We start from the raw sequence: 24,548 nt of genomic DNA on the forward strand, positions 1-24,548 counted from the left end.
ACTTGCCTGGCATATCAGCAGAATGTTTGCAGTCTTCTTAGTGTGTAGTGAAATGATGGGTCTGCCGTGTCATTGTTGAATTTGTTTGATTGGCTCGAACATCATGTTAGACTACTAGAATTTCTGCTTGGCCCAAACTTGATGTCGAATAGTGGTCTTTTTTAGTGCAGAATGCACATCCAATAATTATGATATTCATTTAAGCAAGTGAAACTTTGTTAACTCATATATAGGAGAAAGATTGGATGATGCATATGTGGTTTTCAACCTTTTCAAAGCCATAAAGTTCAGCAGCCTGTTGTGAACTTTTTATTTCAACCTTTTATGGCCAACTTTCAAGAAAGTAAAGGACCTATGGTTGATTTTCAATCCGAACTACATGGATGTAATTTACATTATATGAACATAACTAGAACTTTGAGGGTCTACATAAATTCAATGATCCAAACTTATGATTTTAAATGTAATGTGGATGAAACTAAATTTTATTTCACAACCACATGTAACTAGGATTGAGTTTGATCACTCTCCAAAATGAAATACGTTGTCAACATACGTTCTCAACTATTTTGAGCACCCTACATCTCTCCACCGTGTAAGAGACCATTGACATATGGTTTCCGATCAACTAAAACAACTCCTCAACATGCTAAATAGAAACACATAACATGCTTGTTTACTTACTATAAAAGAAGAATCACAGCCAACTTGCTATTTTAGTAGTAAACATTTCATGAATATAGATTCCAACATACTGGTTTAGTTTAACATGCATGTAAACATTGTGTATATATTGGGAAAGCTTTATACATGCCGTGGTAAAATGTTGAAATTTTATTAATAACCATTTTGTAGATTAACATGCTTTCACCTCGCTTGGGCTATCGTAAGGTGCTTTGCCATCTTACTTGCTAGAATAGACATTTATGTTTTGTAAGATGTTGCTAAAACAAAAAGCAACCTTAACAACGAAAGTTTACGGACTCCATGTATATATTTACTTGAGACTAGTAATAAAAATTAGACCATTTTAAAGTTTGGCTAGCATAGTATGAAAAGTGGGCATTTTTATATGTGTCATTTTTGGCACTAAGCAATACACAATCATTCCCTTACATTAGAATCCTTGTGAGATTCTCTTCTTCTTTACTCTTACTTACTTGTGTGCTATTGGATTCATACATGTTAGATGGATGATTGCTTGAATAAGTTTGCTTGCAGATATCCCTCTTGTATTAGCTTTTACTTCTTCTTTTCCCGCTATATGCGAGAGAGAACTATTATGAAGATCCATCTCTATTTGCTTCTGTCTAGGCGAAGAGAGCTCTTCCTTTAGCCCATGGGGAAGGAGCATTTCGGTGTGACAAAAGTAATAAGGATGCGACGAACAAGCTACCACATCCACATCGGGAAGTTGTAATTACGGCTCTAAAGCAAGGTCCAATGACACGTGCTTCAGCAAGGTTAAGGCCAGCTCTTCACTTACTTAGCGCTTGTTACTAGAGACTAGTCTAGGGCTTATCTATGTCCATCCGTCTTCCAAATTGTCGGAACTTATCCAATATTGCCTAGTTTTGATTAGGTCACACTCTAAAAAACATATGGTTTTGGAGTCTTAAATGTGTTGTTTCTATTTTAAGTTTATTTACATTAGAGCATTCTATTTTTATATCTTGAAAGATAAAAACCTTGTTGGTGATTTGCCTGATTTTGGAGCCCAAAAGGCTTAGATTTCATTGCATTGAGGCAAGGAATAGCTCAATAATTGTGATTAGGAGTGAAATTCACTCCGAAAACACAAGCATTAAGCTCCATTAGGTGTGGATTAGAGTGAGTGAGGTAATATTTGTTAATGCATTTTATTTTTTTGCATTCAGGCAAGGAATAGGTTAGTAATTGTGATTAGGAGTAAAATCCACTTTGAAAACATGAGCATTAAGCTCCATCAAGTTTGGATTAGAGTGTGATAGGTAATATTTGTTAATGTATTATATTTTTTTCATGCATTATTTGAATTGGTAGCTTACAAGCATGTAAATCCAATAAAAAGAAATTTAAAAAATCTAAATTATTTGTTTGACCACTATTATATAGAATTAAGATCCTTAATTATGTCTATCAAGTCCAAAAAATCTCAAAATCTCTAAAAACCAGCTCTCGAGTTGGGAGACGCGACTCTTAACATCAAGAAAAAGAAGAAGAGGTTCTTTCTTTTTCTTCTTTTTTGTTATGGTTCAGTCTAACTCTCCTTGAAACATATCTAATAAGAGATTATCTAGTGAATCGCAACTGTCGTGAGGATCTTTCCAATGACTGGGCTCGTAACCCTTGAGGTCTTGAAGCTCTACAACGCCTTGAGAAGCAATTTCACCGCGCCTCCTGTTTGCACTACGGGTACTTGTCCCTTCACTCATCTCACTTCACTCACACACACTCACTAGTATGCATTAGGGAGAGAGATTAACAAGAGGATTATAGCAAGAGCAAGACTCAATTGTACAATGGGAGAGTATGTTGTATTATGAGAGAAATTCACTTATATACATGGCCATAAGTGTTCACACTCACTTAATGTTGCCATATACATAGGCAGTGATGTGTGTGAACACACTTAGGACTGCCGGGACACTTTTTTTCTCTTTAGGAGGTTTTTTCCCCCGGCTTGTATATACGCCCATCATTCTAGGGCTAACTTATCTTTTGTACATTGACACAATCTAACTTTGTGTTGTGTGCATTCTTGTTTCTTCTTCTCCAAGCTTTGTGTGCTTTCCTGCAACCCTAATTCCAACAATTGGTATCAGAGCAAGCATCGGCTTCCAGGGCTACGCCGCCAGCACCCTCCGACTCACGTTCTCCGATTGAGGTGAGTTTTCACGAGCGCTTTTTGCAGGTCTCTATACTTTGCAATCAAGCCCAAAGGGCTTGACGTTCTCAGAATTTGCATCTGAGGTCGTTTCGGGCATCGTTTTTGCATTTCAAGTTCTACACAGGTGTTTTCGTCATTTTCTGCAGAAATTTCGACAGTGCAGTTTTCTGCAAAACAAGCATACGTATTCTATTGTGGACCGTGCTACATAGCACGAGTTGTTCTCTGTTCAGTCTTTGCTTCATTACAGATAGCTTTTGCATCAGTTTCAGTCAGTGGCCATGGCTGATAACAATGATGTATTTCGCATGTTATCTGCTGATGACAAATTGGATGGAGAAAGCAACTACCCACTTTGGGCATACATGATGCAGCATGTTTTGGTTACAAAAGAAGTGTGGAACATTGTGCAGGGTATGGATGTACGTCCAGGTTCTATGAATGTAGGATCTGTTGAGGATGTTGCAGGTTCTAGCAGCTCTACTGTTGCTGCTGTTTTACCCACTGCTGAACAAGCTCGTTGGGATGGTAAAGATGCGCAGGCTCATGCCTTGATTGCACTTTCTGTCAAACGTAACATCACCCCACATATTCGTTCAGCTAAAATAGCAAAACAGGCTTGGGATATTCTAGCTGGTTTGTATGCAGGTCGTAACGAGGCAAAAATCGCTTACCTGCGTAAAGAGCTAGAATTGAAGATTATGCAAGAAGATGATGGCATGAATGTTTTTCTTGCTGAGATTAAAGATCTCAAAGAACAGTTGATTTTTGCAGGTGAGATTATTCCTGATCATTCTCTTGTGCAGACTGTTCTTGATGCTTTACCTGAGACATATCAGACTTTTGCTTTCACATGGAGACTTCTTAATGAGGACAGACCTGATGCTGTCAAGTATGATACTTTAGTCAACAAACTCTTGCAAGAAGCGCAGTCCAGGAAAAACAGGGCCAGGCAGCGTGCAGTTGATCAAGCATTTATTGCTGTCCAGCAGCAGAGAAGAAGTGGTAAGGCAGTCCCTTCCACTGTTTCTTCTCCTATCAGTAGGTCTGTAACTTCTTCTCCTTCCACAGGTAGCAACAACAAGTCTGAGAAGGCTCTTGATAAAGGCAAGAAAAAGACCAGGTGCAACTATTGTAAGGCAAATGATCATGTCATTAAGAATTGCCCTAAGCTAAAGGCTAAAGAGGCAAAGAAGAAAGAGTCAAATGCAGCCACAATAGCGGATGCTTCTACAAATGCAGATTCTGCAAATGTTGTGCAGGATACAGAATGGGCGTTTAGCGTGTATTGCCAGTATGACCCATGTGTACATGATGCATGTTTGGCAGTTTTTGTTGACTCTCATGTTTGGTATTTTGACAGTGGTGCTACAAAGCACATTACCTCACATCGTGATATGTTCACTTGTCTTGAGGCTGTCTCTACTGGGAATACTGTCACATGTGCCAATAATGCTTCTTACCCAGTGAAGGGCGTTGGTAAAATTATGCTAACTGCTGCAAATGGCAGCGCTTTCACACTTTCAGATACTTTGTATGTGCCAGGGATAAAGAAGAATCTATTGTCTGTCTCTGCACTTGCAAGACTTGGATTTGTAGTCGAATTTGTGGATGACAGATGTACTGTTCATGATTTGACTTTTGGTAATACGATTATTGCATCTGGCACCTTGTTTCGTGGGCTGTATATGATTCTTATGACAAGTGTGTGGAAGATTCAGCAAATGCAGTTTCTGATGAAAAGGCAGTTTCAGATGCAAAACTATGGCATGCTCGTTTTGGTCATCTAAACTTTGCTAGTTTGCTGCGTTTGCAGAAATTTGATATGGTTACTTCATTGCCCCCTCTTGAGGCACCATTGAAACATGTTTGTGAAGGCTGTATTTTGGGCAAAATGCAGCGTTCTGCGTTTCTAAAGGATGGTTCTGTGCGGGCCACTCGCAAATTGCAACTTGTACATAGTGATGTATGTGGACCTATGCAAACTCCGTCATTTGGTAAACACTTGTACTTCGTGACTCTCATTGATGATTACTCAAGGCATGCATGGGTATATCCATTGAAGGCAAAGTCCAAAGTGTTTTTGTGCTTCAAACAGTTTTTTCTTATGGTTGAAAATGTATCCAATTGTACTGTGGACACCCTCCGTTCTGATCGAGGAGGGGAGTACATGTCTAAAGAGTTTGATGCATTTTTGGCTAGTCGTGGGATAAAACACCAATGTACAGTGCCATATACCCCTCAGCAAAATGGTGTTGCTGAGAGGAAAAACAGGTCACTTATGGAGATGGCACGATGTATGGTCAAGAGCCAAGCTTTGCCACATGCGTTTTGGCTTGAGGCTGTCATGTGTGCTGCATATGTACTCAACAGGTGTCCCACTAAGGCCTTGCAGTCTATGACTCCATACGAAGCTTGGCATGGCAGGAAGCCTTCTATTGGTCACTTACGTGTCTTTGGTTGCTTGGCCTATGCTTTAGTGCCTGTGCAACAACGCAGAAAATTGGATGATAAGGCTGTCAAATGCATTTTTGTTGGTTACAGTGCTGAGAGCAAGGGTTACAGATTGTATCATCCGCAGTCAAAGCGTATCTTGATTAGTCGAGATGTTGTTTTTGTGGAAGATGCTGTGCAGCCTTTGTTATCATGTACCAAAGAGCAGGTGTGAGCTCACGGGATGTATTTGATACATTGTTGCCTTTGTTTACAGGTGGGAATTCAAATGTAAGTCCTAATGAGGCAAATATTCAGTCTATGCAGATTTCAAACGACATCATAGATCAGCCTATTTCTGATGCAGATTTACAGGATGTAATTCATGAGGATAGGGCTGAAAATGAGCAGGCTAGAGGTATGCCTAAATGGCTGGTGCAAACCTTGCGTGATAGTAAAATTGATGCACCTATATCTAGTCGTACTCGTTCAGGTTTTGAGCATGCCTCTTATGCATCAGATTGTTATGCTTTGGCTGTGTCTAGTATGTGTGAAGAGGAAGAACCTCTTTCATTTGATGAGGCACAAAAATCAAAAAATTGGTTGGCTGCAATGCAAAGTGAATATGATGTTATAATGAAGAATGGTACATGGTCTTTGTGTGATTTGCCTATTGGTAAAAAGGCCATTGGATGTAAGTAGGTTTTTAAGTTGAAATGAAAGCGAGATGGCAGTGTTGATCGCTATAAGGCTAGACTTGTTGCAAAGGGTTATGCTCAAGAAAAGGGCATTGATTTTGATGAGACCTTTGCTCCCACTTGTCGTATGACTACCATTCGTAGCATTTGTGCATTGGCAGCTCATAATGGTTGGAATGTACATCAGTTGGACATAAAGACTGCGTTCTTAAATGGAGATTTGCATGAGGAGGTGTATGTATCGCAGCCTCGTGGTTTTGTTCAAAGAGGGCAGGAAAACAAAGTGTGCAGGTTGAAAAAGGCTTTATATGGTTTAAAGCAAGCTCCACGAGCTTGGTATGAAAAGATACATGCATATTTGACTGCACATGGTTTTAAGAATAGTCCAACACAAAGCACTTTGTATGTTAAACATGTGGATGATGTACATCTAATCATTGCTCTCTATGTCGATGACATGCTGCTCACAAGACCAAATGAGAGTCATATTGCTGATTTTAAGGCTGATTTGAATGCCTCTTTTGAGATGTCAGATTTGGGGCATTTGCATCATTATTTGGGGATACAATCTAAGCAGTGTGATGGAGGTATTGCTTTGTGTCAGACAAAGTATATTGAGACATTGTTGCAGAGATTTGGCCTTGAAGACTGCAAGTCTATTGCTACTCCAATGGAGACAGGTTTGAAGTTGAGTCTTCATGATGCTGGAGATCACTTTGATGTCACACTCTATCAGACAGCTGTTGGTTGCCTTATTTATGTATGCATTACGAGGTCGGACATTCAGTTTGCAGTCTCACAGGTGAGCAGGTTTATGCATAGCCCAGGGTCTCAGCATTGGAAGGCAGTTAAACGCATCTTTCGCTACTTGAGTGGCACCATACATCTTGGGTTGTTTTATCCCAAGGGGGGATCGTTGTCGCCAGATTTACATGCATTTTTGGACTCAGATTGGGCTGGTTGCTATGACACAAGAGTGTTCACAAGTGGTTTTTGTTTCATGCTCGGTAGCTCATGCATATCTTGGTTGAGCAAGAAGCAACCTACTGTGGCCACTTCTAGTTGTGAAACTGAGTACAGGGCAGCTTTCACAGCTACGGTTGAGTGTGTGTGGCTCAGACGGCTTATGGCTGATTTGGGTGTTGGACAGGAGTCTGCCACCTCTATCTACACTGACAGTCAGAGCGCATTGGCAGTTGCGAGAAACCCAATTTTTCATGCTCGCACAAAGCACATTGAGGTGCATTATCACTATGTCAGGGAGAGACTCTCAGCAGGAGAGATCAGCTTGGCCTATGTGACCTCGCCGATCTTTTCACAAAGGCGCTTCCTCGTGAGAGGTTCGAAGCTTTCCGCAAAGCTTTGGGCTTGCTCCCCTTTGTGGATTGATCTACTTCGGGCATGGCACTCCCCTATACATGAGTGCCAGCTCTCGTTCACACCATCACTCCCAGGGGGGATTTGTTGCCATATACATAGGCAGTGATTTCTTGTTTCTTCTTCTCCAAGCTTTGTGTGCTTTCCTGCAACCCTAATTCCAACACTTAAACTGTGGCCGACCGGACACTTTAGGCTCATAAGAGACCTAATGCTATTACAATGACTACTCTCATAATATATCCATGATGTACATCACTTGGGACTTCATCCTAACTTGCTATCACACGCTCTTGAAGTGGAAATCGCCTTAAGTATTCTATCGGACCATTATGCACACTCGTCCAAGTTATAGCTTTGGATACCATTGCTTCATATCTTGAATGTATGACCTTTTGGTGTATCTACCTTGACTCCTTGATGTAAGATAATGGCAGTAGCTCTTGTTAACCCTAGGAATAGAAGGGCCTTTGTGTGGGGAGAATGAACAAGCTTTGTTGATGGCTTTGATGTTTAGTGATGTTCAATGGTCTTTGTTCCTCCGAAAGGAATAAGAAAAGTTAGCTAGTGAATGAAAAGGTGAGTGGTTTATTGGGAAGTTCTAATAGAGCGAGAGTGTGGTTTTTTGCGAGTGATTGCACTTTTATTATTTTGTGAGCTCTTTTTTTTTATTCACTTTGTTTTTGGCAATCATAAGCAAGGTTACATGTGCTTTGTGTTAGGGGGCACATTAAGAGATGTTAATAATGGGAGAGAAGAGAGGACAGGATCCGAATGAACATAAAAATAATCATTAGATCGAGATAGTGATTCCTAGTTTCTCATTTAATTCATTGAAGCGACATTCATCATTTGAAGAAATTGGCCTTCGATGATGTCCTTTTGTGTGGTAAATTTTTTGTCAAATGTTGTTGAGTAGGACTTGTTCCTGCATGCTTCTTCCCATGTGCTTTTTTTGTTTTTATGTATATTTAAGTGCTCTTATGAAGCAGATATACATTAAGTATAAAATTTGAGTCAAATAGACTCTTATTAAGTTGTTGCTTTTTGTTGAAGTAGTCGCTTTGGCGACGAGGATTGAAAGAATTACGTTAACTTGCAAGGCTAATATATCTTCACAAGGATTGAAGATCATTGATTTGTGAAGATGCTAGCGTCATTTGGAGAGGTTTGTAATTTGAAGTGATTCCAGGTGATGGGTTGTACCATTGCCTAGGCTTTCGCCCACCATGGCCTCCTCATCCAGAGATATACCTGGAAGTTATCAATGGTGAGGCTTTGGTGTAAATTTTTTTCAATGCATGAGTATGGATATGTACTCATGGAGCAGCTGTTGCATTAACATAGCCAAAAGAATAGTAAGCGATAAGCTTAACGAGAATGGAATGGCTATTTAAGATCCTTGGGAGTTGTTTGGTAGGCCATGTGTGTGACTCTCTTGTGTTTGTGTGTTTTTTTTTGTTACCATCTTGTGAGTAACAGGTTCTTGTGGCTACTCTCCTTTTTGAGAGAGTAAGTTCTTATGTCTGTCGTGTAGCTTCTGCACTTGTGCTTCACATCCAAAGGGGTGAAAAGAGCATTGTGAGTTTGTCTTTGATGCGCTCATAAGTCTCCTTGGGAATCTAAGCTTTGGTATTACTTTCGTAGAATCCTTGTGCTTGCAGTAATCTTTTGGGTACTCACACATATTGACTTAGTGGAGTTCTTTTTGAGGAACTCGCACAGGCTTTTGTTGACGGTGTTGTGGAGTACTTTTTCCTTTCCTTGGCCTCTGAGTGCTGTGTTGAGGAAGAGGCTTTGAGTGTCGAGGCACCCAAATTTGATTTGCACCTTCATAGTAGCCTTGAGCAACAAGTAGCTGATTCTCCACCCACATTTTGATACCATTAAGATACCTTGATTTTTGTTGTCTTGGTGGATTTTTCATTTTGGTTGAAGTGGAGGTTGTGAGCCCTTCTTCAGATTAGTTGGTGTTGAGGTTGCAGGTTTGAGACTCATGGGCGTTGTTGACAATGTGGTTCGAGTCTCTTGCAGAGTGGCATTCGATGATGAGGCTTTTGAGCATATTTTCATCTCCTTTGGTGAGGTTTATTGATAAAGAGGCGTTGGCTCCAAGGGTTTTCCTTTGAGTTCCTTGTTGTTAAAGATAGGTGGTTGCGCGTGGGAAACTTTTTGTTAAAGATAGGTGGTTGCGCGTGGGGAACTTTTTGAGGAATAGTTGTTGACTGAGAGGATTTGGCATCGAACTTCATTGGTGAGGATGGGGTTGAAGGAGTAGATGCTTTATGTCGTTGACACAGATGGTAGGTCATTGTGTAGAGGGGCTTTCGTGAAAGAGGCTTGTAACTTTTTGCATTCAACATCATAGAAATCCATTAAGGTTGGATCCTCTTCCTTGTAGTATGGTATTGTCAACTTTGTGTCGTTGACCATCATGATGACCCTATCGTCGTCGCTGGCAAAGCACAGTGGTGCTTGGGTAGCAATAGTCCATTTAAGCTCTAAGATCAAATTTGCTTCCAACACATACATAACCACAAAAAACTTGTAAGGGAGTTAGTTTCAATATACATTGTATGTTCAAAGTACCCCAAACATGGTATGTTCAAGTCTTGTGTAAAGGGAATTCTTTCAGGATGAGCCGTGAGTGTTGGTTGACCTAACAAATCCCATAACTCGAGGGTCATGAGATTGTTCTCTCATGTTGGATAAAGCTGTGCTTGAGATGTGGTGATTTTATTTGAAAGTTTCAATCCAACCAGAATTCTAAGGATCTTTTCAGTAAGATATGTTGGAAGTTCCAGCTCCTCCAAGGTCTCTTCCTCTCGTAATAGTAATTGTACAATGCCTGCAGGAGTGTTCAAGGTGACTGTTTGCATGGATTCATTAATTGAATACAACGAGTCACGTATCCAAGTACCACCAAGGACGACATCATACTCAAGGAAATCTAGGGTAACATGGAATTTGATTATTTGAGTAGCATAGCTAAAAGTAACCATCGGAAACTTCAATGTTTTGTCCATTGGCTCCTCTTGCAAGACCATTGTCTGTAGGAATGAGTTTAGGTTGTCTCAATGACACCCAAGTGTCTATTGTCATGATATTATGACTAGCACGAGGACTAATCAATGTGCGTTTGCGCTTAACATCATTGCCTCTAGGAAAATCTAACCATACCATGATAGAATCTTCAAGAGGAACCATACATGTTTTAATTTGTGTATTAGCTCTTCAGATCCTGTTTCTATTTAATATTCCTATTAACTTTCATCCTCTTTTTGGCTCTCAGCTTTTTTAAGAGTACCCAATGTGTACACTGACACACTTGGTCCTTTGACAATTCTAAATGAGGTCTGTTTGGAAACTTGCGAATCCTCATAGTCTTGTTCTATGGAGCTCTTTATGTCTTAGTATAACTTATGTTGAGCTCTTAAAGGTGCAAGTACTGATGTTATGCTGGCTTCACCATGAGAGGAGCATTCCTCCAAATGAGGTTTTAAGAGACTGCTTTAATTTAGTAAGGGATTTATCAAATTCCTCACGTGCTTTCTCAACCGCATAATTTGTGCAATCTGTCTTTAATGACTCTTCTATATTTAATGACTCTTCTGTAGAGAGTATGTCTTCCTCTTGGAAGGGGAAGCGATACTCCTTCAGGTTTTGTATTTTGGTTGCTTTTTTAGGATTGGCATTATAAGGTTCAATGACAACCGGTGATCCTATAAGACACTCAACCATGCTAAGCATGCTCTCCTGAGCTTGCTTTTTACGTTCCGCATATGTTATATGATCAGGATTTTCAATATGGGGTGGTTAGGTGGGTTCTAGTTTCTTGATTGGTCTATTAAGTGCACTGAGTGACAAATCAGAACTTGTTTCTTCCTTACTAAGTGACGTACTACAACTTGTTTTATTTTCTGACTTTCTTTGGATCGTTAGGTTTTCTTCCTATGCGACGAGATCGAATTCTCTTTTGGGCTTTTGTATTCTGTGTCGCACATATGGGTTTTGTGGTTTGTGGCCTTTGAGGTGGATGCTTTTGAATCATGTGTAGCTCTTGGCTCTTTGGGTTTATGTCCTCCACAGGCTTCTTTTCCATGTCCTTTAATTCAACCTTGGTTTTAATAGTTTGTTGTCTCTTGTTTTTCTTGGGTTTAGAAGGTTTTGTTTTCTCTTTCGGTTCCTGCTTTAAGGCATGTTTTTCTACCCATTTCGAAGTGTTATCTTTTGCATTCTTTTTTACTATTTCTCATGCCTTGGCTTGTAAGCGTGTAAGCACATTCAAGGGTACCGTGAAAAATTTTCCGTTTTGTACACTTAAGATGTTTAAAGTTGTATTTTGTGAGACAAGTTACATTGAAGTAACTCGTCTTAGGCAATATTGGAACATGTGATCAATGCCACATCGTTCACACATGGGTTGCAAAGTGTTAGTGACTATGGGCATGGAAGTATTCCAAACTGTGTAGTCTGCCACTTTGTGAGGCCCATAACAATAGAAACACTGAAGTGTTTGCTTAACTGCTTCTTGAGAGGTTTCTACCCCTTGGACTGTTTCTGTTTAGTACACAGGAGATGAAGGTTTTGAGTCAATTGTTGATGAATTGGGACACTTTGTAGTATCATGACCAAAGGATTTACAATATATGCAGTACAGAAAGATAGGTGCCTTGTATGCACAATGGGGATTGGGATGGTCGTAGTGATTGCATTGTGACACAAGGCATATCGCTCCTCACTTGTAGAGGCATTAAGAATATTTGGCTTTGAAGGATTTCATCCTCTCTTAGAGATGTCGATTGAAAGCCTTTAAGTAAGGCTGCATAGAATTTGAGAAATGACAGTTTTGAAATCGATCATTCTTTTGCCATTGCTTCACTTGGTTTAGATAAACGAACATCTCATAGCATGATCATCTTCCATCATGTTGTCATCTAAACGTACTGCTTCTTTACAACATTGATCGAATGTTTCTAGGTTGGATACAATGATCAAGTTGTGTAAGCTGTTATTCTTTAAGCCTGTCATGAAACATCTCTTCAATTGAGAATCGTTTAGTTTCTCCCATGGCACATCGTGAGTCTAGGAGTTTTATCCGTAAGATAAAGTCTCTAATGGTTTCATTTAGTTTATGCTCAATTGAATAGAGTTCTTTTGCTACACTCCACCGATCACTTTGTCTTGAAAAACCATGGATAAAGGCTATTTTCAAGATTCTGAAGTTGGTCTTGATGGTCGGCATCAATGTGATGAACCATCGACTAGCCTTTCTGTCTAAGCATAGGTTTAACGCATGTACCTTGGTGGGACAGTTGGGATTTCCAAAGACCTTGCATCGCTGTTCAAACATTTGTATGAATTGAACAGAATCAATTGTTCCGTCGTATTTACCCATAATTTTGGAGATCTGTACGGTCGTATGTTTGTATGAGTCACTGAGGCCGTATGTGAGTACCTTGATGGTAGTGACTCACTGAGTCCTTGGGCTACCCCCCTTCCTAGACTAAGTGTCAGTATGTCCAAGGTGTGGGCATCTAGGGATTGAAAAGGGTTGGTACCTATGAGATTGGTGGGAATGTTAGGTAAAGGACCAAAGCCCAGTGGAATTGAAGTGATAGAGGGTGTAAAACCCGATGACACACTTGTTGTAGGCATGGCCAATGGTATTGGGAGGTGCATTTGGGCCATTGCAATGGCTCGAAGATGTCAACCATTGGGTTGAGTGAGGATGTCGGCCCACGTAGTCCCTCTATCGTTTCCATGTCTGATTGCCTAATTGTTCCTTAACGAGCAAGCACACGTGCTTTTTTCTTTTTGCTTTTTATATTTTCTCACAGCCCGTTACAACCTTAGGAGGCCTAGCGTACTCTTCGTTGGATCAATGAGTGTCCATTTTTCCTGATTAGCTTAAACGCTACACAAAGGTGAACAACCTTAGGGATATTTTTCTGGAAAAAGTGCACGCTAGTAACTTCTCAAATGGAAGAGGAGGTCCTAAAACCTATTTTCAATCATTGCCTCTCTCAAGATAAAAAAGAAATTTGAGAATTTTTTCCCTGTTTCGCAGCACAGTTTTGAGAGTGTTCCAAAAGAAATTTGGAAAAACTTTGTATGTGAGAGTTGTAGTATTTTTGGAGTACTATAACTTTGTCTCTCTAAGTCGTTCGTGATTTTGTTGTTTAGACTCCAAAAACGTAGCCCGAATATGATTCGAAGTCGTTTTTGTGCTGTTTTTTTTACGATTTTTAGTGCTTTTCAGGCTGTTTTTTGCCTCGCTTCCCGAGTCAAATTTTGAGACTGCTGGTCGGAGGCCAAAACGATCGATTTTGACTTCGAACGACTAGGATTAAATTTAAGGAGCTCGATGTCGGCTTTCCGATGAGCACTAGAGCACCTTCATCGGACTCACGGTTTAGAAGATACAAGCCTTTAAATCGGTTTTTTTTTTTGGCCGATGGATCCCCCTTTCACGTTGTGAACTAGCAGAGTGCAGTTTGGCGTGAAGCTGACTTCACGGAGTTTATCAAATTTGACTTTTTTTTAAACTATTTCACGTCATGAGATGCTTAGTGCTTCACGCTGTGAAATGCTGTGTTTCACGCTGTGAATCGAACATAGAAAAATTAAATTAAATTTTTTTTTGTGCGTTTGCAGAGACTATTTCACGACGCGAAACACTTACTGGTTCATGTCGTGAACCACTTAGGACGTAAACAGTTTTTTTTTTGAGGCGTGAACCCTTAGGTTGTGAGACCTTAAGGCGTGAGTGTGTAGAAAATGGTTCAAGCGTGAACCATTTTTTGAGTTTTGAGTTTTTAATTTTTTTAAAATTTTTGGACGTGAGCCTTTAGGCCATGAGACCTTAGGGCGTGAGAGTGCAGAAAATGGTTCACACGTAAACTATTTTTTCAAAAAAAAAATAGAGACGTGAATCCTTAGGCCGTGAGACCTTAAGGTGTGAGTGTAGAAAATGGTTTACACATGAACCATTGTTTTTATTATTATTTTTTTGGAGGCGTGAACCCTTAGACTGTGAGACCTTAAGGTGTGCGAGTGCAAAAAATGGTTCACGCGTTAACCATTTTTTTGAATTATTATTATTTATTTTTATTTTTAGAGTCTAGTGAGAAATATGAATTTCCTTATTTGGGGGGGATATTTTTTTAATTTAAAATTAAGGAAATATAAGTAAGTGGAAATCAAAAAGTCAACAATTTTATGACATTCTCTTACACCCACCATAAATGATCCCCAAAATGGACAATTTGACAACTCATGGACATCTACGCATTGAATGCTCATTAGTCTTAATGAGGTATATAAAAAGGTGATTAAGAATTAATCAAGAATTAATCTTTTCACTAATCTCTCTCTTTTACATTAATAAAGAGCTTTAATTAACCACTAATCTCTAATTAATTCATACAATTGAGCACATCATTGGATAGAGCAAGGAATTGCTAGATATGTGCATCAACTAATGTGTAAATTAATGTATAATTAAAGATTAATTAAGCTCTTATTTTTGATCTCTCCTTTTAAGAATTAATCAAGGATTAATCTTTTCACTAATCTTTCTCTCTTTTACATTAATCAAAGGCTCTAATTAATCACTAATCTCTAATTAATTCATACAATTGAGCACATCATTGGATAGAGCAAGGAATTGCTAGATATGTGCATCAACTAATGTGTAAATTAATGTATAATTAGAGATTAATAAAGCTCTTAATTTTGGTCTCTTCTTTTAAGGTAAAATTAAGCAAAAGAATCAAATTTCTCCAATTGATAAAGAAATTGATATAATTAGGTGTTTTGATGCATCTAGATGCTTTCAAAACACTCAAAAACAATTTCAACTACTCACATGATCAATTTAGACTCCAAATAACACATTTTCTAAATTCTTTGTCTCTTGAAGTGGATTAATTACTATTAATGATAAAAACCATTGCATTAAGAGAAATTAGTCCAAATTCAAGAATTTCTTGATAGTTTTGAGGAAATTTTTTGAAGGATTAAGCTACTTGTAATGCTTGCTAACACTTTAATGCAAAAAAATTTAACAAAAAGCACACAAATTAAGCTAAAATTAATGATTTTAGTTATATGTTTAATACTAAAGAGAGCTAACATTCAGTAAAAAAATATATTCTATTGTATTTTTTGATGCAATGGATGTAAACTAAACCTAATACACTCTATGTGCAAGTCCTAAGAACATGAAAAACCACATTAACAACAACAAAAACAAAAAATTAAGCAAAAAATATTCTTTACAAAAACAAAAAAGAGAGCTATTCTACATGAAATCACACACAAATTACCATCAAATCCACATCTTCTTCATGGAAAACTATTAATCGAGATAATGAGCAATGGGTAATGTGTAGATTAGAGGAAAAATGATTGAAAAAGCCAAGGGATGGCTCCCTGACAGCAGCGACACCAAAAATGTTATGGCTCATCCTAACCCTCCTTGAAACACATCCAATAAGAGAGTACCTGGTGAACTGCAACTATCGTGAGTGAGGATCTTTCCAATGGCCGAGCTTGTAACCCCTAAGGTCTCCAAGCTCTACAACTTCTTGAGAAGCAATTCCACCATGCCTCTCCGCGAGCATTGTCACACCGCCACGTTGCACTCCCTCCTCTCACCTCACTTCACTCACACACACTCACTAGCATGCATTAGGGAATCCTAACCCTCCTTGAAACACATCCAATAAGAGAGTATCTGGTGAATTGCAACTGTCGTGAGGATCTTTCCAATGGCGGAGCTTGAAGCTCTACAACTACTTGAGAAGCGATTCCACCGTGCCTCTCACGAGCATTGTCACATCGTCACGTTGCACTACGAGTACTCGTCCCTCCTCTCACCTCACTTCACTCACACACACACTCACTAGCATGCATAGGGAGAGAGATTAGCAAGAGCAAGACTCAATTGCACAATGGGAGAATATCTTGGGAGAGTATCTTGTATTATGAGAGAAATTCAATTATATACATGGCCATAGTGTTCACACTCACTTAAACTGTGGCCGGCCGGACACTTTAGGCTCATAAGAGACCTAATGCTATTACAATGACTACTCTCATAATATATCCATGAAGTACATCACTTAGGACTTCATCCTAACTTGCTATCACACGCTCTTGAAGTGGGAATTGCCTTAAGTATTCCATCGGACCATTACGCGCACTCATCCAAGTTATAGCTTTGGATACCATTGCTTCATATCTTGAGTGTATGACCTTTTGGTGTATCTACCTTGAGTCCTTGATGTAGGATAATGGCGGTAGCTCTTGTTAACCCTAGGAATAGATTAACATTCTTGTTATATAAAGGAAATATATCAAGACGTGAATTTGGACACGCAAGCCTATAGGCATGAGCTTAAAGACGTGAACTTGAAGACACGAGTCTATAGGTAGTTATACCTAATATTGTATCAACTCATTGTTATTGCCTTAAGAACATACTTACTCACAATGCAAGTAGGAGGTCATTTTAGAAGCATTTTCACCATGGAATCAAGTTCTTGTTTTTCATTCGGATGAGAAACATGGAACATGGGGAAGGGTATAGAGACAATGTCTGAGAGTACCACAAACCAAAGGGATACACAAGGACATTCACCTGTAGCCTAGCCAACAGGCAACACGCGACTAGTGCCATCACCTAACATTTTCTTGACCATGGCAAGCTTGTAGCCTAGCCAGCAGGCCGACATAAGACAAGTGCCATTGAAAATCTTTAAATAGAGGGTTTTGTGTAACCACTCTCTTTCATTCTATTGCCACGTGAATATATGTATGAAGACATGTTTAGGATGTCATTTGAAATGAGAAGGGGGGTTGCCACAAATATAGTACCTATAGGCTCAGAGTTGGGCAAAACAAAGCAATCCACATCTCAAGAATGATGTTGATCCCATTAAGATCTAGTCATTGAGTATCTATCTTGAAGGCAAAGCATGTCAATGGTTTAGGTCTCTAAACCCACATGAAAAGGCCAGCAAGGTCTTGAGACCCATTTTTTGTTGGATTCTCACCCACTGGAGCAAGATGAGCCCCACTGCACAAATCTAAAATAAGACGAGGAAAAATGTGAAACTATATTGCTAGAATCAAGTATCTTCACATGAGATACATCCCTTGCAAAAGACTAGACGACTTATTGCTCATTGATTAAGTTATGATCGGTCTCAAGAGAGTAAGAGTCTTCATGACCATATCTATAACTCTAAACACTACAACTTATTGCTCATTGATCAATTTATGACCAGTCTCACGAGTAAGAGGCTTCATGACCATATCTATAACTCTAGACACTACAACTTTGATGAGTATAGACCTACTAGTAGAAAATCTCTAAGACAAGAATGTAGAAGTCATGTAGAAGTCATCGACACAAATCAAGAGATAGGGGACACATTATCCAAAGCCTTAAATGGCCAACCAATACCAACTAGTCTTAGTCAAGGACACGAGTATGGGTGAGTTGGCAGAAAATCTACTGAACTGTTTAGGCCAGCAATGGCAAGTCCAACCCCAAGGGTAACCGTAAGTCCGCCCCTAGCCAATTACTCAAGTCAGACATTCATATATGTTTCCATGGAGATATGGTTTGGTGTACAATCTGCCTTTGAAGAAACCATACAAACACGGAGTGTCCACCACTAAGGCATAGACGACAATTGTTCTCATGTAAGTGCGCTATGGAAACCAAGATACAACCAATTAATGGTACCACCAAAACTTGGCACCACAACCTATGCTCATGGCACTAAAGCAACCACTAGCCCTATCGCCCATACCAAATGCTTTTCAATTGATACATAATCTAGTGCCCTTTATTAGGATCCTATATTGAGAGGTATGTACAGTCTACCACTAATGCCATACATAATCCAGTTCCCTTTTTCAAGACCCTATACTAAGAGGTATGTATAGTCCGCCATCAATGCCATACTCATCACGTCCAATATTACTACCCCAACTAGCTCTCCTAGAATTGCACTAGTACTTTAGTACTGGATGACTTTGCCAATGGACTTTGAGAGTGTAGAAGAGGAGAGCCATGAGTCGTATGAGCAGTCTTATTCATATGGATATAAAACAAACCCCAACCATTGATTATGAGTTATAGCAGTCTGATTCATATGGATATAGAACAGACCCCAACCATTGATTAGGAGTTATATAAGCAGTCCGATTCATATGAACATTTCGATTCATATGGATATAGAAAATCCCAACCATTGATTACACCTCCGTATTCAAAGCTATGGTGCAACAAAGGGCGAGAGACTTCAATAACATATCACAACGGCCACCTCTCCAATTTTTTCATTGCAAGAGCTTACATTGTGTTGCCAAGTGTCCTCATAGAGCCATCATACTAAGTGTCCCAACTCCATCCCTGAATCTAGTGCCAAACCCTAATGTCATTCCATAAAGAGGCACATGTTTATGAGTGTGGATTCAGATATGCTTTCAAGGATTGTCCCAACAAAAGAGTGACAATCCTCCCAATGGAAAAGTATCACCCACTTCGGTGAGCCATAACTTGTTAAGCAGACACAAGGAGAAATTATTCATATAGTCCCCCTTAATGCCATTACAAAACTCCAGACCAAGATGAGGGCAACTGCGAAGGAAACATCCAAGGCAGCTAAGAAGTAGAAAGCTTAAGCTTTAACCTCGAAGCTAGCAACCAAGGATATAAGAAGCTCCAAAGGCTACATAAGCCCCTGAAAAGGCTAAAGGATGGGAACTAGAGGTCCAAAAACAAGAAAACCTTAAAGAGCATGGGGAAATGCAATGCACGAACAATTGTCAAAGATAATGATGTCACGACCATTGAAAGTGGTATGAAACAATAGCTCTAAAGATACCTTTCTCGTGAACGAGAAGGCAACATATGATCTCTCGCTCAAACTAGCTCTTTCCAAAGAGAGAAACCCATTGACTACACAAACCTTCCAAAGAAACTCAAAGAGTATCCCAGCACTGTATTGGAGAGGGAGCGAATGGAGAAAGTCTAAGCACTTGTAAGGAAGGTGCATTTTAAACTAGAGCCAACACTTGAGTAAGTGGTCAAGTACGAACCATTGTAACCCCATGCTTGAGTAGGCAAGTCTATGTGTTTGTAAGCACGCTTTACCACCTAAGAGTAGCTAGAGAGCACCTAGGGGAAGTGATGCAAATGTAAACATTCCTAGCCGCCTGATAGTAGCTAATCAAGCACCCAAGAAGGAGATGTCTCATGTTCAAGTCAAAATCTTAATCCACCTACCACCTACATTAAGGGGGGATGAAGGGGGGTGTTAAGAAATGTGGTGCCATGGTGCCATTGAGCACAAGGAAGAGGTAGGGAGTGAGTATGAGCAGTCAAGCAAGAACAAAGTCTAGTATGAGCAGTCAAGCAAGAACAAAGTCTAGTATGAAGCCACATGAGCAAAGGGAATTATCCCACACTGATGTACAAGCTAAAAGGTGTACCTCCTCATATAAAAGGGGACAATTTTCAAGCAATGAACATATCGCTTGCACTTATCACAAGTTTCTCTATGTGTCCAAGTTAATCTATCTTGGAGTCTAATTAACTTGAGTGCAATTTAATTAGCACACACTCCTCATCACGAGTTCACTTAGGTATCACCCACCTTAGATTAGTCATGTTAATTGTGTTGTCATAAGAGTAAGATTAGTATCTATTAGGAAGTTGATTATCACTAGGAGAGCTCGATCCATGCTTCTCCAACAGTGACTAGCTTTATGTCTCCTACTAATGTTTAGCAGTTGTTCATTTAGGTCCTTTACCTTGGTTAGATGCTCTACCATAGAATCTCCTTCTTGTATATCCAAAAAATCTATCTCCGAGAAAGCCTAAATAAAATCCCAAAGTACCTCTTTTACGTGAATGCCTTCATCTCAATAACAAGATGCTCAATAAAGCTTTTCATCATACAATTTGTACCATCTTACAAATTCCAAGGAAATTTCTTATCCTTCACATTTATTAGGAAATTAAAGTATAAATATTAACCAATACGTGCACACTAACCCTGTCATATGCCCAATTCCTAGATTTTCGTGCACGAGGTAAGCTTATTTTCATAACAGGGATTTGCATGAGTGATTTCATACAAATATAAAACGTGAGCTTGAATAGACTTGAGTCTAGAGGTGTGAACCTAAATACGTGAACTTGTACACTTGAGTCTAGAGGCATGAACCTAGACACGTGAGAGGAGTCTGGAGCTGAGATCAAACATGGTGTATAGGAACATATAATGTGTATAGGATGATGTGAAATGGATCCTAGGTGGAAGAATAGAGGCATGGAAACCTAGAAGAAATGTGCAGTTGTTAACGAAAAAAGAAAGTGCATAGGCAATCGAAGGAAAAGGGTAGCGAAACTTTTTGGATGAAAGTGAGGCGACGAGCTTATGAAAAAAATTGAGAAGATTTTCAAAAAAGCAGAGAAGAGAGCAAGCGAAGAGAGTTAGTGGAGTGACTATAGAGAAGAGGTTACTTGTAGACAGGAGGTCGTAAAAGATTTTTAAGGTTGCAAAGTGAAGCTCAATGCAGCGGGAGTGGGATTGGAAGAGTCAAAGCAAAGGGAGTTCTAAGGACTAGAAAATCAACTAGGAGGTTTATGCCCTAGTATCTCTGAGTGGCAACTCTGTTAGAGACTTGACTCAATCTGATATCTGCTCAACTATAGCTACTGTACCTACTGTCTATTAGATGGAAGTTGTTTTGTATATGTTTGAGAAAGACATGCTGTTTGTTTGACGAGTTGTTATCGAGGTTGTCCTGTGGTAGATCTCTAAGTTTTTTGGTATTTTCTTCTAATATGTTCGAGCACATGTCTCAGGGTTGTTGAGACACTATTGTGTTTTGTCTATCTGGAGAGTTTGGATCTTATCTGTTATGAGTGGAGGCAATGTTTACTTTGATTTGATGTTTTAGTTGTGGCAGATGTGTTGTTTTGATAGAGTTCATAAAGTCGAACACGTGTGTCAGACTGATGTCTGGGAAACTGATGTTGAGTCAAAGCTGACTCAATTAGCATCAAATGAGAGGATAGAGAGTTGGATAATGTCAACTGAGTGTGAAATATAATTAGCTGAAGGTGTATAGGGTTTGGACCGATTTGTCTAGGTTGGAGGGAAGTGTTTTTGAGTTAGATATGACAATCAAGGACTGTCATTAGAAAGTCAACAGTCAGACAGTCTGGTTGGTGGACTGGATAGTGATTCAGAGTCAGTTGTTGTGAGTGAGTTGCAATCAACTAAGTGTCCATAATATTGGATCCTTCTAGGTCAACTTAGGAGCTAATGAACTTTGTTCAAAAGCTCTAGTATTTATCTAAATCTTTATGAATGCTTGCTGAATATGTCTACCCTTTGCAAAAAGCTAGTTAGCAAGATCCATTTAAGTGGAGTTAGGTAGAGGAGGATGCTTTTGAGAGTCTCAAAGATATGATGTCTACCCTTCCAACAATGATGTCCCCCAGATTGGAACCGGCCTTTCTAATCTGAGCCTCAGTGTTGGAAAGCATGTAGTAGGAGCAATGTTGATGTAGAAAGGAACAAAGCAATATTATATGAGACATGTTTTTTATATCAGCAAGGCAATGGGTGAGATAGAAAAAGCTTGGCATGAGGTTGAGCTATTGGTTTAGACACTTGTGTATGCCACAAGAAGATTGAAAACTTATTTGATTTATAGATCTTTTATTTTTCTCACATCTTGTAATCTTCTACCTCATGTGATGAAGTATCCCGATGATAACCCAAACATATAGAAATGGATTATGACATTACATGAGTTTGACATGAGTTTCATCAAGGAAGATACTGTGAGAGCTCACATGGCAGACATGCTAACCTATAAGGAAGTTCAAAATAAACCCAAACCTATTAAGGATATTAAAAAGAAATTTGTTCCTAATCATAGGATGCATGAAGAATTGCAAGATATAGATGGAACTCTATTCTTTGATGGGGATTTAAAAGGAGTATTTGTAAAGGTGGTGTTGGGTTTGTTTTTGTTAGCAAAAGCAGTGTCAAGAACTATGGTTTGGTAGCCATGAAATACAGGTTAAAAGAAACAATGAGGCTGAGTATTATAGCCTCAGTTTGGGTCTTGAGAAATGTAGACAAATGAAGGTCAAGAGACTGGTTATAAATGGTGATTCTTTGCTTATCGTAAGGCAGGTGTAAGGTACTTGGAAGGTTAATAAAGATGAGATGAAAAGCTGGGTTTTAAAGGTGAGAAAGCTCCTTAATTTTTTCCAAGCCTTTCAGATTTGGCATGTATCCAAAGAGGACAACATAACAACACATGAGTTAGCAAAGCAGGTCTTCACCAAAGATGTACATGCTGTGATAGTCCAAAGACCATTATATCAAGGCATGTATCCAGGGAGGACAACATAACAACACATGAGTTAACAGCAGGTCTCCACCAAAGATGTACATGCTATGATAGTCCAAAGACCATTGTATCAAGGCAGGAAATCCGTTTATGAGGAAGAGCAAGTCCTTATGAGGATGACAGGTTTTGCAGGAAGAGGATTGGATGCTTCAAAAAAGAAGGCAATTGTCAGAAGAGCTATGAAGTGTGTGTTAATTGGTGATATACTTTATCATAAAGAAACTGATGATATTTTTAGAAGGGTTTTGTGTTAGGATGAGATTTTGGATTGCTTTGAAGAAGGTTGTGGAGGTCATTATGGAGCTGATACCACAAAAAGAAAAGTATTAACATCAAAGCTTATGTGGCCTAGTATGAATAGAGACATCCAACATTGGTGCAGAAGTTGTCTCATGAGTGCCAAGAATTTCACAAAAAGGTACTAGTTCCTGAGCCTATGCAACATATTATGAGCTATGGGGCCTTTGAAAAATGGGGGATAGATGTTATTGGGCCTCTTCCAGGAACTAGAAGCAAAAAGTATTATATTATCACTCCAATGGACTACCTAACAAGGTGGCCAGAAGATAGAGCAATGAGTAGTGCCATAGCACAGTAGGTTTGCAAGTTTGTTTATGAGATGGTTTGCTGTCAATTTGGTGCCCCTTTGGAGTTGGTCAGTGACCAAGGAAGGGAATTCAGAGCTGATGTGGTCAAAAATTTGACCAAGAAGTTGGGTATAAAACATAGGTTTACCACACCATATCATCCCAAGTGCTATGGGTTGGTTGAAAGTTTTAAAGGGTTTTTGCAGAAGTTATTATTCAAATTAGTAGAGGACCACCCCAATGATTGGGACATGTACTTGGACAGCTGTATGGGCACTCAGAGTGTCTAAGAAAAATGCAAGTAGGTTTACCCCATATCATTTGGTGTATGGTGAAGAATGTACATTGTTGCCAGTGAGTATTATGCTTCCTTCACTTAATTTTCTGTTGCAACATGATATGACCTAGAAGGAACAAGAGAGAAAGAGATGGACCAATTTATATTCTCTACTGTTGGGATAGAGAAAATTCCATAAGATGGTATGAAGAGATCAGTCAAAGGAGAATTAGGGCATTTAATGATAGGTTGGGAAGTAAGGATATGAAGAAGGGAATGTTGGTTCTAAGATACAACAATGCTCTTGATACAACATTTCAGACCAAATTCAGAATCAAATGGGAAGGCCCTTTTATTGTGCATGAAGTTTTTTCTAATGGAACATATCAATTGCAAGATCTCGGGGGTTAGCTGCATTTGAGCACAGTCAATGGCCTGAGCTTGAGGCCATACCATATCAGAATCATGTAAGGCAGGAAACACACAGTGAAACACTTTCAAGTGTTTCACTAAGGGGTTTGGGTAATATGTGAGATGAGTCCGAAAGCTGAGATCAAACATGGTGTATAGGAACATATAATGTGTATAGGATGGTGTGAAATGGATCCTAGGTGGCAGAAATGATGTGTGGCAGCCTAGAAGAAATGCGTAGTTGTCAATGAAAAAAGAAAGTACATGGGCAATCGAAGGAAACGGGCGATGCAACTTTCTGGAAGAAAGCGAGGTGGCAACGGGCTTACAAAAAAAAAAGGAGAAGATTTTCAACAAAGTAGAGAGAAGAGCGAGTGAAGAGAGTGAGTGCAGTGACTACATAGAAGAGATTACTTGCAACAAGAGGTCATAAAGAT

The sequence above is a fragment of the Cibotium barometz genome, chromosome 42, assembly GCF_041138505.1.
Source record: "Cibotium barometz isolate CiBa-2024 chromosome 42, ASM4113850v1, whole genome shotgun sequence".
In the NCBI taxonomy this organism is placed as follows: domain Eukaryota; kingdom Viridiplantae; phylum Streptophyta; class Polypodiopsida; order Cyatheales; family Cibotiaceae; genus Cibotium; species Cibotium barometz.